This window comes from Ananas comosus, linkage group 12, assembly GCF_001540865.1.
Source record: "Ananas comosus cultivar F153 linkage group 12, ASM154086v1, whole genome shotgun sequence".
Classification (NCBI taxonomy): Eukaryota; Viridiplantae; Streptophyta; class Magnoliopsida; order Poales; family Bromeliaceae; genus Ananas; species Ananas comosus.
The window spans coordinates 9,012,560-9,025,832 of NC_033632.1; positions in this window are offsets into that span (position 1 = coordinate 9,012,560).

Here is a 13,273-nt window from a genome sequence, read left to right on the forward strand (position 1 = left end):
GAGAACTATTGCAAAAACAAGTAGTCCTCAGTGGGTACCGCCCAAAACAACATCGGTCACCCACTAAGTCTACAGAAGGGAGCAAGGATAGTAGGAAAAGCAGGAAGTACACTCTACCGCTATCAATCACTACACTATCATGCTCTACGCTAACCAACTGTAGGAAATGCCAAATCTGACCCAATCCAATCGGGACTGTAAGCATACCCGTCCCCGGGACTGTGAATACACCCGACCCTGCCCCGTTGCGACTGTCCAGCTACCTCCACACTAACTAGTCCGTGGAGAGCAAGTCCAACTGGCATGAGCGACACCAACGCGAAAGCACAAAGCCCGTCTCCGGAGTGGCACTCGTGGGCGCTACCCAACCGAGTATGCAGCGTATCTCTGTCGAGCTCAATCAGGCTCTCAATAGCCAAAGTCAAGTAACCGACTCAAACTGGTCTAACAACCAACAGGTAACGTGCCCTCGGCACAATCTGACGCCAAAAAGGCGATACGGGTCCACCGTCAACTCTGACGGCACCCAACAGTCCGGAACAACCTGAACGACCCTGTAAAAATCCACTCGGCATACCAGCACGAGCGTAAATGTATTCTAAACTACCTGGAGTACTCGTCTTGAGGATACTGCGACAGTATAATTTTATAACGACTCCTAGAGCTAAATCAGGCAGTTTAAACAGGTGACAGGTCCAAATCGCAGGTTTTCTCCTAATTCAATTTCCAAGTCCAACATGTATAACCTACTTAATTTATTACCACATGCTCCAAATTCAGATTTGTAATCTATCATATAATCCATGAATTCGAGCTAGAATAGATTATCAAAAATCGAGATCTATACATGTCGACGATTATGAACTTAGGAGTCAAAACCGATGTAACCCACCTCGCACGCTAATCCCTGGCAGCACGGAACCCCCTCGGCTGCGACACCACCTGCTGGATCGACCAAAAACGCCCGAGTCTCGAAATCGAGCTAACTCCAAACTAAAAACACCAAAAATCCTCAATTCAGTCTAAAATCCACAACAGCAGAGAAGAGAAGGATTTCGACCAAGCTAACCTTCACCAAAATTTGCAAGTAAGGGCTTCGTGGATTCCTCTCGAAGTCCCGAATCCAACGAACCTAGTCTCGTCGCAATCCGATCCTCCTACGTCGCGTACGAGCCAAAATACCCACAGTCGACGCAGAAATCTGCAGCAGTAGCACCCGAGCTCGAAATTAATGGAATTGAAGTACTTGGAGGAATGCCCACAGATAAAACACTTCAACATGTACCTAGAATCAGCACGACGTCAAGGATGGCGAAAAGCCGCACTCGCCCGACCTCCTCGCAGCAACACGACGTCGAAAGTGTGCTCGAATGGCTTCGCGGCGCGACGTCGGCGACGAATTCCCCAACCGAGCTCCTCCCTAGCCTATGATCGGTTTGAGAGTGAGAGAGAGGAAGTAGCAGCAGTGGAACTCCCTCTCTCTGTCCTCACAAGGCTAAATAGAGAGAGGGGGGGCTGGTGATACAAACGAGGGAGAGAAAAGACCAAAACACCCTCTCACCTACCCTGGTGTACCGGTACACGGGATCGCGTACCGGTACAGGAGCCAACCCGAGAGCAACCCGCGCGCGGCCCAGTGCAGTGTACCGGTACACCTTAATGGCTGTATCGGTACAGCAAGCAGAAAAACTGTAATTTGCAGATTTTCTTTGCTGAAAGTTGCCCTCGTGTCGCACGGAGCCCGTTTTGCGTCTATTTGACGCCAACGCGACTCGGACTTGTCCCGACACTCTCCAGAGCTGTCGACAAGCCTCCATAGTCAAACACCAGGGATCTCACAGCAACGATAATTAATGAACATGATGTATAAATGCACAACTACCGCTACTGTATGTATGCATCAATCGGACGACAGTCCAAAAACACCCAATCTGAAACCAATGCTCTGTTGGTCCGTACCGCAACCCTCAAGTGTGTGCCATTGCCACTCTACCTGCATCTGACCCAGCCTGTGCCGCTGGGCTCACGGGTTGGCACACCCAAGCACTTTTCCGAAAAAGAACACCCTCTTGTGGTAGATCAGACCGCTGGTGTTCGTGAAATGCGTACGAGTCTCAGGCGATCAATACTGATATGCTCAAAAGCCAACCGTCGGCAACTAGCCGACAATCCTGCCCCTCAAGGCACACCGACCGTATAGGTCGTCCAATAGTCCAACTGACCAAGTAGGTCACGATAACCATGCTATAAGCCGACTAAATAGGTCCAAATACGAAATACGAGAACCGACCAACTAGGTCACAACAACCGATGCAACGAACTGACCGACTAGGTCATAGATCTCACAGATAATCACAAAATCGCTCTACTTCTAAACATGATACAGGATATACAAAACAGCTAAGTAGAGCAACAAGGAAACATGATATAGGTGCTAAGCTCAGCATATAATATATGCATGCAAAGTAATAACGGAAGAACAAGGGTAAGAGGATATCACCAAGCGTGCACCACTGTACCGACTTCGGATCGAAGTACCCACCTATACAAATACGGCACTAGCCTGCCAACTGCGTAGGAAGTGACAACCGGACCTACGAAGGGTCCACCGGGTTAGAATCCAACCCACGAACACAATACACTAACTCACAATCCCCACCAATAACCTACGGGAATCGGTTTCCCAAAACCCATTGCAGAACTTACCGGAAGTCCCGAAAATCGCACCGGGACTCTACCGGGACCCACGAATTGTCCCGAAACTCATTGACTTGTGTTACGAGTCACCCGCTGCCACTAAACACATATATTAGTGTGACTTGGCAGCAATTACACTATCTCACATCAAAACAATTATCGTTGGATAACCATTCCGATCCGGGTTCCCGGAAGTGTCCAATTCGACACCGGAACCGACCGTCACTCACCCGTCATTTCCAGACCCTTGGAACGACATGGATGACCAGCCAACGAGGCTCAGCGATGACACAAAATATCACAAGGCACTGTCGGAAGAATTCTGAACCGAAAAATGAGTTCTGTCGGCGGATTTTGCCGAAAAACGCACCGGAAACCCATTTTCAATCTCCGAAAAGGCCTGGGGCCTTGGACAATTAGTCCAGAGGTCACCCACTGCGCGCACATGCTGTCAACAGCGACCACATAACTCACATTTGCAAAGGAAGCCCGGCGACTACATGAAATCACATTATTTCATGTGATTTTCGGGGTTTTATGGCCCGACAGTGCAAACCGGGGATCTTTCAGCCAAGCCGAGACACCTGCTGACAGGTCTCGGCGAGCCGGAGGCCGTGCTCATATTTCGAAGCACTGCCGGCCGCTGTGGCAAGCGCATGAGCAACGCGAACTTCAGTGAAACAACGCGCACAGAACCTAAATCGCATCTAACACGCAAACTGGGGCATCTCTGACCCCAACGAAGGTGAGCACGCTGTTCAGCATGAATCAGGGATCATTATGCTAACTTACAAACTTATCGTGGTGCCTTCGGATCGCCGGAAAGGTGATCGGAACCCCAAATAGTGTACAACAAACACAATTTAATGCTTACCGGACCAGTGGGAGCACGGGCAGGTCGGCGGCGGCCGGGCGGCGGGCGCTTCGGCGAGGGACGGGTGCGGCTGGTCAGTGGGGGCCGGGGCACGTGCTGGACGACGGCGCGAGGCAGCCGGTGGCGCGACAGAGGAGATCAAGCCCGCGAGATTGGCCTCGGGTTCACGGGCGACGGCGGCCTGGCGACGGCCGAGGGAGCTCCGGGGCGGCAGAAACCGATCGCTGAAGGCCGAGGGAGGGCGGCGCGCTCGACGTTGGGCGGCGGTGGCGCGCGGAGGCCAAGGTGGCTCCGCCTCGGCCCGCGCTAGGTTTGGGCTGCCGCAGAGAGTGAGAGCGGCGGTCGGTGGCTTTGGGGACGACGGTGATGGTGAGCAGGAGGTCGCCGGCGGCCAGATGGAGACGAGGCGGCCTAGCTAGGGCATCTCCCACACGCGGGCCCGGAGCTGAACTGGGCTCGGCCCGAGCTGCCCCGGGCTGGCCACAATTTGCACGGGCGGCACTGGCGACGCACTCGGACGGCGGGGACCGGCGTGGTCGTCGCCGGAGGGGAATCTCGGCCAAAGGGTAAGGGCCAGACACGCTTGGGTGTCTCCCAGTGGCCGTCGGCAGAGATGGTGGAGACAAATGGAGAGAAGAGTTGAGAGGGAGATCGGGGTGGCTTCTCCGGCGGCTGGGGGTGCTCGCTGGCGGCCGGGGCATGCGCACGAGTAGGGTGGAGGTTTGCAGTGACGGCTAGGGCTTATCTCAGCTGAAGAGGGGGTCCAAGGGCTAGGGTTTCTTCATGAAACCCTAGTTGCAACTATTTATATACATATGTACAATTGCAAAAAGGTCCCCCATATCCAAATATTTTCAGCTCCGTCCTCACCAGTACGTGTATTTTGCACACAAGCCCCTCAACGTCAAAATCATGCAAAACGCACATAAAATATTAGGCTTTTTCGTAATTTTTCCGTTTTGCCAATTTCGACCCCTCAGCGATCATTTCGCGATTTTCGAAGATCCGTCCACCGAATTTTTGATCGGATCACGCCAGCGCGTTCAACACGACTGGTGCATCGAATCTAGCATTTTGTTTCGTCCGCTGATTCATGATGAAACCCATCCCCTCTCCAATATTCCAAACACCACAGATCTATAAATATATACAAATCTAATAAACTCACTTTATCTCGAAAACCGTGCATCAAATCTAAAATTCGTCAGTGCCGTTGGTTCCAGAATAGCCGAACCGTTCAAAACAAGCTATTGGATTGCTATAATCGGAGTCCAATACGCACCAGAAGCTATCTCCACTCATTGGCTTCTCCGAAAAATCAGAGTTACTATTCACTTTAAGTCATTACTAAAGTTCGCGTAACTCCTCCATCGTAACTCGTTTTCTCTTGAAACTTGACGAGTGTTTATGTAATTAAATTACACACAAAAACATCGTCAACACAGAGTTTATCTGTACAGCAAAAATCTCAGTCCTTACATAATGGGTGGAACTAGATGGCAAGGCAAGAACGATGTTACTATCTCTCTCCTCTCTCTACACGTGAACCCCTCTCTCTCTTTTCCCTCTAGTAACCCACCCCCTCTCTCTTTTTTTTTCTCTGACAACCTCCCACTAGCTCTCTCTCTCTCTGGTTCCCCTACCAGATCCATTCTTTTTTTTTTTTCTCCCTCTATCTCTCTTCCTCTTTTCCCTTCTCTCTGGTGGTGGTCTCTATTCCTATCCGACGCTCCGACGACACCACGACACGAGTCGTGCGCACCTCCGCGCCAACGCCTTCCGGGTCGCGTGCTACAATTTCGACCCCGGACGCGCCCCTCCGCACCGACGCCTTTCGGGCCACGCGCTACAGGATCGATCCCGGACGTGGGGCGCTCTCTCGGCCCCGTGAGCTACTCGGATTGATCCCAAGCAACAATCTGAGGATTTAGTTCTCCAACTGCGGCGGTTCCCGCACTTCCGATCCCTCCAACTGCGGCGGTTCCCGCACTTCCGATCCCTAACGCCGTTCTTGGGTGCGCAAAATTTTTTAATACCAAAAATTTCTTATATCACAAATTTTTAGTAAATAAAACATAATAAAAAATTTTGTATTTATTTTTTTAGTTTTAATTTTGAGATAGCTAAACCGTATGCTACTTGGTAATTTTTTAATTTTTTAATTCTTTAGTTTTTTAAATTCTAGATTAAGCTATAAGTGAAATGCTCAAACCGGGCTAGTTGATTGAAGAGAAAATTTTCAGTACCTACTTCTAAAATTTAGATGCTAATTCACATAGCTAGAGTTGTCCAACCTATTTGTAGAGCATAGCCTTAAATTATCACATAGCTAGAGTTGTCCAATCTAATTCATATAGCCTCAAATTATCACCACTTCAACCTTCAGTTAATCTAGGAGGTTAATTGGAGCAAATCGTTCAACAATTAAAGATGGCTAACCAGTTCATTTGTGAAGACCAATTAATGTGACTATGATTATATCAGTTCTTTTTAAACTGTAAGGACTTCTCATTTAAGACCAACTAACTCTAGGGAATGACGCAAAATCAAAATGTAAAACCTCCTTCGATAGCCTTTTCTTTTGCATGTTCAGGATCGCAATTGCAAATGTTTGTTTGCAGATGATACTAAATCACTTTATAAATAATTTAACATCTTGTCTGTCACTTGATAGCTATCATAAATTTTATTTCTACTCATTTTGTCATATTTCATAAAGTAAGTTATCAATTTTTTTCTATTATTTGAGCTATTTTTATAATATTAATTTGATTATATCTATAGGGGTTAATTAAATGAGGGAATATGGCTCTACAATTGGTTCTTTTGTTTCTCTGTACAATATTGATCTTGAAAATGAGGTGAATGAGGAATTGGAATAAATTGCTACTGCTGAACAAATATGTATAAGCACACAATCTATTGAAGAGCTACGTGTTGGTTTGGAATTCAACTCTATAGAAAATGCTAAAAAGTTTTACAATGACTTTGCTTTTAAAATAGGATTTAGTATAAGAAAAACATACCATTATAAGGCAAAGAAACATGATGATGCCATCACATCTGTAACCTATTGTTGCTCCAAAGCAGGTCTTTTTAAATTCCAAACTCACGAGAAAAGTCATTGCCAAAATTCAGAAGGTAGCAATACACCTAAAAAGCAATTTTCTAATCGACGAAGTGGTTGTAAAGCGCATATTGTATTGAGGATATATGATCGAGGGAAAAGGGTGATTACGGTGGTAGCGAGCGAACATAATCATGAATTAATCGTTAGTCCTTCTAAAAGCCGATTTTTTCGATCGCATCGTGCTATTACAAAGGAGCAAAAAGAATTAATTCATATGTTGAATGAACAGAATATTTTTACTTCACAAATTATGGCCTTTATGCAAGCAAGGAAATTGGAGGGCTCCGAGCCCGTCGCAGTTCTCAAGATGAGAGTTATTCGCTCGGCGTTATCTCGCATGCTTGAACGGCAGAAAAATCAAAAACCGAGGAGAGATAACATAGCACAGTATAATATATGGCAAGTAGAAGAATGTATGTACCCAGAATTTCTGGCGAACATCAAGGCACGATAATTTACGTGAGCCACAAAACTTATTGAAAATTCAGAAATGCTTTGTTAAGAATTCTCCTTTATAAGCACTGTTACGTCTGAATGAATCATCAGCAGCATCGCTCCCGATCCAAAATGACCAGAAAATACTAAACTACAGTCCGGAGAGCTAGAGATGAATATAAAGCGCGTGATAAATTCCGTGAATAAAGGAAAAAGAAAAAAGGCCAAAAAGATACAAACTGTGTAACTCAGGTCCTAACAGTTGTTTTGACACCGGAAGCCTTTCAAGCAGCAGTTGCTGATGAGATTCCTGACGCAATTTATCCGCTCTCCCTCCGGTCACACCGGCCCTCTTCGTCTGCCGTCTGCGATAGCCATAGTGGTGTTTTTTCTTTTCAAGAGATGAAACAGGCAGCTCTTTTGATCTAGCTTGCTCTGGTCGAGAAAGCGATGATAAGCGCAGTAGTTGAATAGCTGAGTGTCCTTATATATTAGTAGAGAGGAGAGAAGAGAGAGAGAGAGAGAGTCTAACCAATATGTTATCCATACATAGCAACGCCTTGTGTGTTATCAAATATTTCTTGTCATTAGTCTTATCCTTTTCATCTTTCACTTCTTAGATTGAGCACGTATATTATACCACCCCTATGTCTGCACGACCGCGTCCACCCAATAAAAACCACACAGGAGGGTAGAGGATTCACAATAGTCATCCTTAACCGCACATTCGCATTCTTTCAAGAACCGCCTGGCACAAACTCTAATTATCATAGTCAACCGACTAATACGTCTATTCTCGCTGCACCTCAGCAGATGCCTGACAGGATGTGGATTAAGGGCACCGCCCATTTTGTGTGAGCCCTTAATAAGGACCTTCACCCTGCGAGAGGACGATGGATAATAGGCAGCAAACCAGTCACTCTGCGACATTTGCTTCCTGCTATGGCTGCCTTAAATGATATGTCTGCAAACCGACCAATATTATATACAGAGACCCTGCTGTCTTAATGGAGCGGCAGGAACCAGCCTTTGAGCATTCTGCGGCCACTACATTAGGACCCTAAAGAAAGAAATATGCAGCTTATTGTTTGAGGCAGTATCACTGGATGCTTTGGCTTGCGTGTTTTGAGGCTCTGCTTGTCTGGCTGCTGCCGCTGCGTTTTTCTTCCTGAGATGCCTTCTAGCTCCCCGAAAAGCTCGTAAGTTGGCACCATCTCTGGACTATGCAGGATTTAGGTTTTTACGTCTCTAAAAATAATAATTGAGGATCATCTACCTGCTATTAGATTTTTGAAGATTGACAGTCAGCAGGATTCGATTTTCGATCTCTAAGGATTGCAGTTCAACCAAGTAGCCGCCGGTGGGCAATGGTGAAGATTGATCATTGGTCTCTCTTTATCCCTTTAGTTCTGATCATCGTTGGCTCGACGTTGGTTTCTGGTCGGGAAGTTCCCGTTCCGTCGTAGATTTATGATTGTCCCTCTTCTTTTCTTTCTTCATTTTTTCGGCGATTATCTCGAACCCAACTCACGCGTTTATGCTTCTCCCAGTTCAGTTTTGTGTCGACATACTATTTGAAAAAGTACAGTCCCTACAATAATTATTACCGTTTCGGGTTGTGTTGTTTTTGTCTAATCTTTTTATTTTTTTTCGGCCTGTTACGGTAAGAGCCGCACGGACATTGCTATAATTACTAACTATCTGGTGCCGATGGCCCACACATTAATTAGTCGGATTGAAGAGATAAATTTGCTAATGTCAGCTTGGTTTGCTTAATTTAATTCCTCTGTTGTTAACGACCCTCCTTCAATAGAAGGCAGAAATTAACCGGACGGGCTAGAAGACTCCGGTGACTGGAACAAAAAACTCCTTCACTTCATTCAGTAATGACCTATTTATTGACCACATGTTAGCAATTTCTGAAAAGAAATAAAAGAAGGGTTTATTTAGTTGGTCTATGCTGATTCAGAGCTGACGTGTAAGGGATCAGGATTCAAAGTCAAGAAAAATAACTAATTATGAATCTAATCAAACTTCAAAGGGGAATTCGATATGTTAAATATAACATCTGACCATCCCAAATTAATACTAGAGCAGTGAGTAACAGTAATCGCTGTACTTCAATGGTAATGAGAATGGATATGTCACTTAGGCTATCGGCTATTGATTGGCCAACCGAGCAACGCTAAAACTTTTTTAAATATATTAAATTGGTAAAAAAAGAGAAGACAACTGTCAAAGACCCCCTTGTGGTCATTTTTTTCTCACTTTAATTACCCTGGATGGTTTAAAATGTATCAAAGTTAGTACCGACAGCGATCTTCCCTGACTGCGCGCGCTATTTGCGCCCGTGGTTTCTCACTTATCACTTGAAGTACCCTGTGTTTAAAATTTGAATACAAGTTAGTACCCCTTGTGGGTTTGCTCTGTGTGTTTTGCACCTTTATGCACTTTAGTGGACCCCATGTGGTTTTTAAATTTGTATCAAGTTAGTACCTAATGTAAATTTTTAATCAATACAAGGATAAGCTAAAGTGATAAATGTGAAAACCGACAGGAGTACAAAGTGATAAGCAAAGTAACCAAACAAGGGTACTAGCTGATACATTTTAAAACCACAGGAAACAGAATGTGTATGAAGTGAGAACCACAGGTACAACTTGATAGCACTTCAGAACCACAGGTACTGAAATTGAAGAAAGTCGCGTGTAAACCCACACACAGCGGGAGCGCGCTGAGTTTCTTTTTTGAACTTCGTGTATCATCAGCAAACAAAAAAAACAAAAAATACAAATACTTAGTTGGTAGACTGAACTGATTCTGAGAGAAGCATTGGTCGTTAACGATGTGACTGCACGCTAAACTTTGGCGATCATGATCCATTACTCATCATTTTTAATAGAAGAGTAAATGAAAAATTACCAAAGAATCATGACCACAGGAGAAGTCTATTAATGTTACATGTCAGTTCAGCGTGTCTCTGCTCAATGATTTAACAATCGATGCAATATAGCAGGTTTTTTTTTTTTTTTTTTTTTTTTACTCAGAACTCAATAATTAATTTTTTTTTTTTTTTCCTTCCGAGTCTCTGACTCCTCACCTTGAGCTTAGTTCATCAATCGCCAATGATGAAGCCAGAGAACATGCTACAGTTTTCTCTATAAAAAAAATAATCAATTAATATTTTTAAAAAAATAATATAATGAAATTTTTTTTTTACATTATTATATAATGAGACGGATAATATAAGAAAAACATCTGATTGATTGATTGAGAATATCATTCACCAGTATTAATCGTCGAAATTTTAAACTTTTCAGCAGAAAGGCCACCTTTATTTAGGGAAAACATTCGAAATCAGCCGAGGGTGGACATATATCTTTCGATAAAGTCTGCGGTTTGCGGTGAACGAGCTGCTTGATGTTGCCTCAAATTACATCAAAATATGAGATTTTATGTAATTAGAGGGTCTTTTATGCATTTGTGCTTTGTGTGGCTACTGTGGCAGCGTGTGTAAGTGTGTAGTTGACCTCATGCGACTGATTGTCCGATGATCCGTTAGCTCCGCGCGGATCGAAAGGTGATTTCGGTGCGTTTTCGACTACAGCAAATATTCGTCGAAAGAAGCGCGATTCGGTTCGGAATTCTTTTTCCGACAGTGTGGTTGTTTTGCTCTGCTGTTTTGTCGGCTGAGACCTTGTTGGCTGGTCAGCCATCATTATTTGTAGGGTTCGATTGATGATAGGGTGAGGCAGAACGGAGGGTTACCGGTGTCGAAATAATGACACTTCCGGGAATCCGGATTCGTATGATTATCCGCTATGATCGTATTAATTGTGTCAACCGCCTCGCTGTTAGCTGGCCAGGCATCCAAATTGGAATGTTTTGGGGGCAGCGGGTGATTCGTGGCACCGAGTGCGTGAGTTTCGGGACAGCTCTAGTTGTGGTCCCGACGGAGTCACCGGTGTGGTTTTTCGGGACTCTCCGGTGTGTTACGATGATCGGTTTTGGAAACCGATACGGGGTTCTTGTGGGGGTTTTGTCGAGATAGTGTACTTCAGGTATGGGTTGGGTTACTGACAGCCGTTGGATCGTTCGTAGGTCCGTGTCGACTTGTTGCGTACCGTTGTGTTCCGACCGAGGGGCGCCGATATCGACAGTGACAGGTGGGTCGCTTCGAGCTGGTAGTCGTGAGAGCGTTTCAACCTCTTCATGCAGATGTTTTTTCTATCTATGTTGATATTAGCTCTACATGTAGTTTGTTTTGTTATCGTTGTTAATCGTATTTCGTGACTGAGTTGGTTAGTGATTGATCAGAACCATGTAAGAGCAGGTTTGCAATTTGTATTTCATATTCTCTGTGGACCGTTGGGTCCAGCATGCACAATCTGCTTCGACTCTCTTGTCGTTGGTTTCGATCCTGGCTTTGATCGATGTTCTGTCGTGTATTGCCGCTAGCTTTCTAATTCAGTTTGGGCATTGTACGCCCTCGTGTTGGTTCGGCCTACGCGCCCCAACCGCCTCCGCTTTACCGGGTTGTTTTGTTTGCGAGCATACCAGCATGACTTAGTCACTGGGTACTTGAGGTATTCAATGAACACCCTCGGATCGGTTTGGCCAGCCGATCGGTTAGGTGTACTTACCGGATAGGGTCGTGCCTGCGGGCGGATGGATCAGGTCCGGTGGCAGTTAGTACAGCGCTTGGTCTGCGGACTAATAAGCAGCAACCACTTTCCATGATTGGGTTACAGTTTGTATTCAGTACTTTGGAGGCATTTTCGAATGTTATCTATAACAGTAGCAGGTTTGTTTATTGCTTTTATTTATGCTGCGTTGTAGCTACTCGTAGTTCGTCATTTTTCATATATCAGGTATCTAAGTGTTTGTTTATCTATCTCCTTTGTTTTCCTGGTGATTTATCGTTGCCGTTCGTGGCTCTGGTCGTACCCACCGAGAAAAACCATGGGTTGCGTTCTCTCACACCCCCATTCCCCCCACCCTCCCCAGGTGATATAGACCGAGGAGATTGGATTTTATGGGCTCGACGAGAGGACGACCTAGTCTAGTATGTATCGTCCGATCGGCCACCACCTACTGGTTGCTATTTTTTCCCGCCCGCCTTTAGTAAGTCATTTATATATGGTCCGTGCTGATTTTGTATGATTCGCTTGCAATGTCGGTGATCTGGTTTTTGGTAATCTGTGGAGTGCTTCAATTATTATGCATCGTGAGACTTGAGGTTTGTGCGATTGTGGCATTTTGAATTCTATGGACATATCCCCGGATTTCTTGTGATTTACATATCGTGTGGGTTTTCTACCCCCTCGAGGTAGGTGATCTTTAAAAATAGGTAGTTTCCCGTGTGGGAAAGTAGTTTTAAAAAGGTTTTCAGCCGATATGAAATTTCCATGATAAATTGAATTAGTGAGTTTAAAAACAAAAAGCTTCCGTTGGGGAGCAGTCTTTTAAATAGATGATTGTTTGTACTGTGCATCGCGATCATCAGCCCTAAGGCAGTGCTTAGAACATGCATCATTTCTAAGGTTGCCTTAGCTGATCGAAATGCATAATTAGGAATTGGTTGTTGAGTTGGTAAATGTAGTTGTGGTTGTGATCCTGTGTATAGTTGGTAACGGAGCACGTGGCAATACTAAGAGACTCTGTCCGGGTGGACAGAGTGAAGCTTTGTTTGATTGCTGGCCGGGTCATGTACGTCACGTGGGCGCCAGGTTGAAAAAAAAAAAAAAAAAAATTGCACGTCTTTGCGACTCTGATTTTCAAAAATGGTAATGTAATTTTCAAAATTGCTCTTTGAAATGCGGCCCCCGGGGTCGTGACACATACTATGATTTATTCGTCATATATAAGTTGTATCGAAAAGTGACACATCGCCAATAATGCTGCTATATGCCAATCTTGATCTTCCATTCTACCCAAAATAATTTCGAGGCCTGGCGTTGTCATCACATCAATAGCATAGAAGAATAACGGACTAGATTGAAGCTACACGAAAATAGTTAGCGGCACTGCTAGCATGCTAATTCCAATCAGTTTCGTATTTTTCTAACAAACTTTGTTAACTTAAAAAAAAAAAATCTTTGCGAGTGAAGCTGAATAATTATATCTTCCTCCCTTCG